This window comes from Astatotilapia calliptera, chromosome 20 (genome assembly GCF_900246225.1).
Source record: "Astatotilapia calliptera chromosome 20, fAstCal1.2, whole genome shotgun sequence".
NCBI lineage: Eukaryota > Metazoa > Chordata > Actinopteri > Cichliformes > Cichlidae > Astatotilapia > Astatotilapia calliptera.
The window spans coordinates 11,751,320-11,757,793 of NC_039321.1; positions in this window are offsets into that span (position 1 = coordinate 11,751,320).

Sequence of the window (6,474 nt, forward strand, 5' to 3'; positions counted from 1 at the left end):
GACCACCAGACTGAAGGACAGCTTCATCCATCAGGCTGTCAGGAAGCTTAACTCCCTCCCGATTCTGCCCCCTCTCCCCTCGTCTCCTCCATGGTCTCACTGAACTCTGTCACATACACACACACACACACACACACACACACACACACACACACACACACACACACACACACACACACACACACACACTCTGGCTCACTCACTGGCCTGCACCAGTTACCAGTCACTTTGTGGAGCATTGGACTGCCACTACCTCATAAGACTTTGTTGTTATACTATCTCTTACTGTACATTACTAAATCTCCATTTGCACTATTTGCCTATTTGCACTACTCTGCCTGGTTTACACTCAATGTCATTTACCCTTACCTGAATACTGTATATTGTATATTGTATAGCTTTCTTGTTAATTTGTATTGTATTTATTTAAATTTTTACTTTTTAATTATTTTATTTGCATTTTTTAATCACTCTCTTATATTTAAATGTTCATTGCTATTTCATCTAGGGTTTGAGAGTAACGAAATTTCTATTCTCTGTATGTCCTGTACATGTGGCAGAATTGACAAATAAAGTTGACTTTGACTTTGATGTCTCTGGAGGAGCTTCTGCACCGACACGAACAAATGCTAGTAAGGCTCAGCGGAGAAGTGGCATCTCTAACTCAGGCTTTCGCCCAACGGACTCCACTGGCCGACGATCCGCTTCCTGCGGCTCCTCCCCAGGTAACACACGCTCCTGCCGTCACTACAGCAGCCACAGCAGCCACAGCTACTCCGGCTGCTAGCGCAGTAGCTTCAGTAGCCTCCGCGGTTTCGCTGGATAAGCTTTTACCTTCACCTGAGGTTTTTTCTGGGGAGATGGGAAAATGTTTTGTTGCAGTGTTCCATGCAGTTTCAATTACTACCTCATGTGTTTGTTACTGACGGGGTTAAGATCGCTTACGTCACCCAGCTACTACGTGACCGAGCCCTGGCCTGGGCCCAGGCCCAGCTGCAGGCTTGCCCCGGAATGTCTTACGATGACTTCCTGTCTCGCTTCAAGTCGGTGTTTGATAAAGGCTCTAGTACAGAGGCTGCCGGCTATCGTTTGATTAATCTGAAGCAAGGTAGGCGGAGCATAGCTGACTTTTCTGTTGATTTCTGGACCCTAGCTGCGCAGACCAAGTGGGGACCTGAGGCCCTGAAGACCACTCTGCTAAATAATATCCGCGAAGAGCTCAAGGATGAGATAATGATACGGGAGCTTCCTGCTTCTCTAAATGCTTTAATGTCCCTGTGTATTCAGGTGGATGATCGCCTGCGGGCGCGCCAGAGCTCACGAAGACAGCAGTTTCGTGAGCCCCTGGCTTCTCGGGAGCCCCAACCCGACGCACGAGAGGCTAGAGCTTTTGGAACTGAGGAGGAGGTACCCATGCAGCTGGGACGTTCTCGACTCACTCCTGCGGAGCGACAACGCCGGTTTTCCGCGGGTGAGTGTTTGTATTGCGGTCGCATGGGGCATTTCATCTCTGCCTGCCCGGCGCTGGCAAAAGGAGGCGCCCGCCAGTAATTGAGAGGGTACTGGTGGGCGACCTGTCCAGCAACAAGCCTCTTCCCCGTCTCTTGCTGCCTGCTAAACTCACCCTCCGGTCGTTGTCCCATTCCCTCCCTGCGTTAATTGACTCTGGTGCAGAACAAAATTTCATTGATGCGTCGCTAGTCTCAAAGTTCAACATTGGCACACGGCCACTGCCTCATCCTCTCCGCGTGTCCGCCCTGTCCGGTCACCGGTTGCCTGACATAACGCACATCACCCTACCTGTCACACTCACTCTCTCCGGTAACCACGTTGAGAACATTTGTTTCTGTGTGTTTAAGGCACCAGTGACCCCGCTCGTACTAGGTTATCCATGGCTTTCACAACACAACCCACACATCGACTGGAAGAAAGAGCAAGTTATGGGGTGGAGTATGGGCTGCCACATGACCTGCCTTCGGGCCGCCACGCCTTCTGCCCTTTCTTCCCTCCCCGGGAAGCCTTCAAAGTCGCCGGAGCTATCTTCGGTTCCTTCCGTCTATCATGACCTCGCAGCAGTTTTTAGTAAGGATGAGGCGAGCTCTCTTCCACCACACCGGCCCTATGACTGTGCCATCGATCTTCTCCCTTGGGCGCCTCTCCCCTCTGGCCGCCTCTACAGCCTCACACAGCCCGAAAGGGAAACCATGGAGAGATACGTCAATGACTCTCTGGCTGCTGGGATAATTCGCCCGTCATCTTCCCCGGTGGGGGCAGGTTTCTTCTTTGTTGATAAAAAAGACAAGACGCTCCGGCCGTGTATTGATTACCGCGGCCTCAACAAGATCACTGTAAAGAACAAGTACCCTCTTCCCCTCCTGAATTCAGCTTTCGAGCTACTCCAGGGGGCCACGGTGTTCAGCAAACTAGACCTGCGAAACGCTTACCACCTGGTGAGAATCCGGGAAGGAGATGAGTGGAAGACCGCTTTCAACACGCATATTGGACACTTTGAGTATCTCGTCATGCCCTTTGGCTTAACCAATGCGCCCGCGGTCTTCCAGGCCCTAGTTAACGATGTTCTGAGGGATTTTATTAATCGATGTGCTTTTGTGTACCTAGATGACATTCTCATTTTCTCTAAGTCCCAGGCGGAGCACGAGAGTCACGTGAGGCAGGTCCTGCAGCGCCTCCTGGAGAACCGGCTGTTCGTGAAAGCAGAGAAATGTGAATTTCACGTCGACACGGTGGCCTTCCTTGGCTATATCATCTCTCGGGGGGGATCTCAAACCTGACCCTGAGAAGGTCCGGGCCGTGGTGGACTGGCCTCAACCGCCGAACCGCCAGCAACTCTGACGGTTCCTAGGATTCGCCAACTTCCACCGACACTTCATAAAGGACTACAGTAAGGTTGCCTCACCTCTCACTGCACTTACCTCCCCCAAAGTTCCTTTTCAGTGGGACCTCTCTGCTCAGAAGGCCTTTTCCCTACTAAAGGAGAAGTTCACTACCGCCCCCATCCTCCGTCAGCCCAACCTCAGGCAACCGTTCGTGGTGGAGGTGGATGCTTCAGACTCTGGAGTGGGAGCAGTTCTGTCACAGCGATTTGAAGGTACGCTCCATCCCTGTGCGTTCTTTTCTCGTCGTCTCTCACCCACAGAACAGAACTACGGCATCGGTGATCGGGAGTTGCTAGCGGTCAAACTGGCCCTGGAGGAGTGGAGGCACTGGCTTGAGGGCACGGAACACCCGTTCATCGTGTGGACCGACCATAAAAACCTTGAGTACATCCGGTCCGCCAAACTCCTAAATTCACGACAAGCCAGGTGGGCCCTCTTCTTCACTAGATTCAATTTCTCCATCACTTACAGACCAGGGTCGCGCAACGTGAAACCCGATGCACTCTCCCGTCAGTTTTCCAGTACGGAGGGGGACTCCGATCCAGAACCGATTCTTCCAGCTACCTGTGTTATTGGAGCTGTCACATGGGAGATCGAAGTTCTCGTGCGAGAGGCCCAGGATACTGACCCCGACCTGGGCACGGGCCCCCCTCGTCGGTTGTTTGTCCCTGCTGCTGTCCGACCCAAAGTGCTCCACTGGGGCCACACTGCCCGGTTCACCTGTCAACCAGAAGCCCGCCGCACCATCACCTTCCTCCAGCAGTTTTTCTGGTGGCCTTCCTTGGACAAGGACGCCAGGGAGTACGTTATGGCGTGCGCCACATGTGCCCGGAACAAACGTCCCAACCAACCACCCGCCGGGCTTCTTCAACCGCTCCCCACGCCAGGACGGCCCTGGTCCCACATAGCGCTGGACTTCATTACGGGGCTCCCACCGTCATCAGGTAACACCACCATCCTCACTATCGTTGATCGTTTTTCTAAGGCAGCTCATTTCATCGCCCTCCCGAAGCTCCCTACGGCCCTGGAGACCGCCCGGCTGCTCACCACCCACGTCTTCCGGCTTCATGGCATTCCAATGGATATCGTTTCCGACCGGGGACCCCAATTTACCTCTCGGGCTTGGAAGGAGTTCTGCACGCAGATCGGCGCCACGGTCAGTCTCTCTTCGGGCTTCCACCCTAAGAGCAATGGACAGGCCGAGGGTACCAACCAAGAGCTCGAAGCAGCACTCCGCTGTGTCGTCTCTCTCAACCAGACCACTTGGAGCGAGCAGCTCCCCTGGGTTGAGTACGCCCACAACTGCCTGACCTCATCAGCCACTGGACTGTCGCCGTTCGACGCCTCATTGGGCTACCAACCACCCCTGTTCCCGGCCGTGGAAGGTGAGCATACCGTCCCATCAGTACAACATCATTTCCGCAGGTGCCGCCGGGCCTGGCGGTCCACCCAAGCCGCTCTGCTGCGGACGGCGGAGCGCAATAAGGCGCTCGCCGACCGCCGGCGGGTCCCTGCACCTGCCTATATGGTTGGGCAACAGGTATGGCTCTCCTCACGCTTCGTTCCCATTCGTGTTGAGTCAAAGAAGCTTTCCCCGGCATTCATCGGTCCGTTCGAGATCGAGGCCCTGGTCAATCCGGTATCTGTCCGTCTGAAGCTGCCTCGCAACATGCGTATCCATAATGTTTTCCATGTCTCCCAGGTCAAACCCGTGCTCTCCAGCCCGTTGTGCCCTCCTTCCAGGCCCCCTCCGACCCGCCCGGCTCGTGGCTGGGCAGGAAGTGTTTGACATCGCCCGCATTATGGACTCTCGGCGGCGGGGGAGGGGCGTTCAGTACCTGGTGGACTGGGAGGGCTACGGGCCAGAGGAACGTTCCTGGGTGCCCCGGTCGGCGGTTCTGGCTCCTGGTCTGCTCCGCGAGTTTCACCGGCGGCATCCGGGTAAGCCGGGTGGGTCGCCGAGAGGCTCCCGTTGAGGGGGGGTACTGTCATGACCCTGTGCCTTCTCGGCTGACTCTGTATGGCTACAAGTGTTTTTGTTGTGCTGCATCTCTCTCCCCTCCCGCACACTGCGCTCTACCGGGGCGGAGTCATGACGGCTCCAGCCCCCGGCTCGGACACCTGCAAACAATCATCTCATCCACTTCTTAAGGCGGCTGCTGAGAGTGCTTCTTCGCTGGATTATTGTGTAACACTCGTCAGTGTCATCGCTAATCTGAGCTTTTTCCCGAGTTTCCTCCCTGTGTCAGATTTCTCGCCAACCTGAGGACCGCCGTTTGGTGAGCTAAAAGCCGGAGTCCGAGCTACCTGAGCTTCAGTGAAGGATTGTGTACTTATCCATCCCCTTCCCGTGCCTGTGTTCCCCGGAGACCCTCTTCCTGTGCCCCCTCACCTGTATATATCCGCACATGGTGTCTGTGTGTAAATAAATTGTGAACTGAAGTGACGGACTGCCTCCGAGTCTCTCCTGAGCCTGACAGTCTCATTGTTTGTTTTTTAATGAACAAACATTTTCCCCTCAGGCACTTTAATCAAGTCTTCCTCCCTCAGTGTCACTGTTATCACAGATAAAGTGCCTGTTTTCAGTGCTGTTACTGTCAGTCTCGTCTGAACTGAGCTGAAAACAAGCACCAAGGTAAAAAACAACAACAACAAGCTTTTACAAAGGTACAGCTCCTTTCCCAGCAAACATTGTGATGATGATGAAAAACTATGTTTGTTATGTTCTGTGCCGTGAGGTCACTTTGAAAATGTTGGCCGTTTGCTGTTCAGTCTGTTTTACAGTGAGCGCTCTCTTTTTATTTCTTCTTTATTTCACCAAATAAAACCCATTATTCAAAAAAACTTTTAACTTTTCATAAAGTTCTTCTTCTGTAACGAAACGATTTACATGTGTTAGTTTTTGTGTTATATGTTGTTGCCTTTGTTTATTTTGTTTGTTCTAATGTGTAACTTTACTTCATAACGCCTAAAAATTCAACTTAAATTCTTGTTTTGTTAAATCTGATGAAAATTAACAACCTTTTCAGGTAATAGCATCTCTGCCATTTGTTGCAGGACATTGTCAGTCTGGCCTAATGTCAAATGTGCTGTCCTGTTACTACTTATTATTCCGTCATGACTTAGATTGATATGACAGGTTTGTTCTGTTATGTGAGATGACAGCAACATCAGTGTTACGGAGGCATAGCTAAGGTTGTTGCAAGTGAAGCAGGAAGGGAACACTGATCATTCATTTCACATCTCCCGACAAATGAAACAGCACCAAATATTTGAATCAGTCACGTCACCTCTGGTGTTTCGTAGCCTTAGCGTCGTCGGTCATGTGATTACAAAGATCTGACATAAGCCCCGGCACAGTGAGACGAGACGCTTCGGCTGAGATGAAACAAGCTTCAGAGTCTCAGTGTCAAACATCTTTAATGACGCCTCGTGGACTGTAGCACGTTCCTCTTACTGCATCCACATTGTGTTGGCAAGATGTTGATGTGTCGCTCAGTTGTGCCATCTGCTGGTTGCAAAAAATATTGCAGGCGACCCGGTTAAAAAGCGCTGTGGAGACTAAACTCTGTTCATT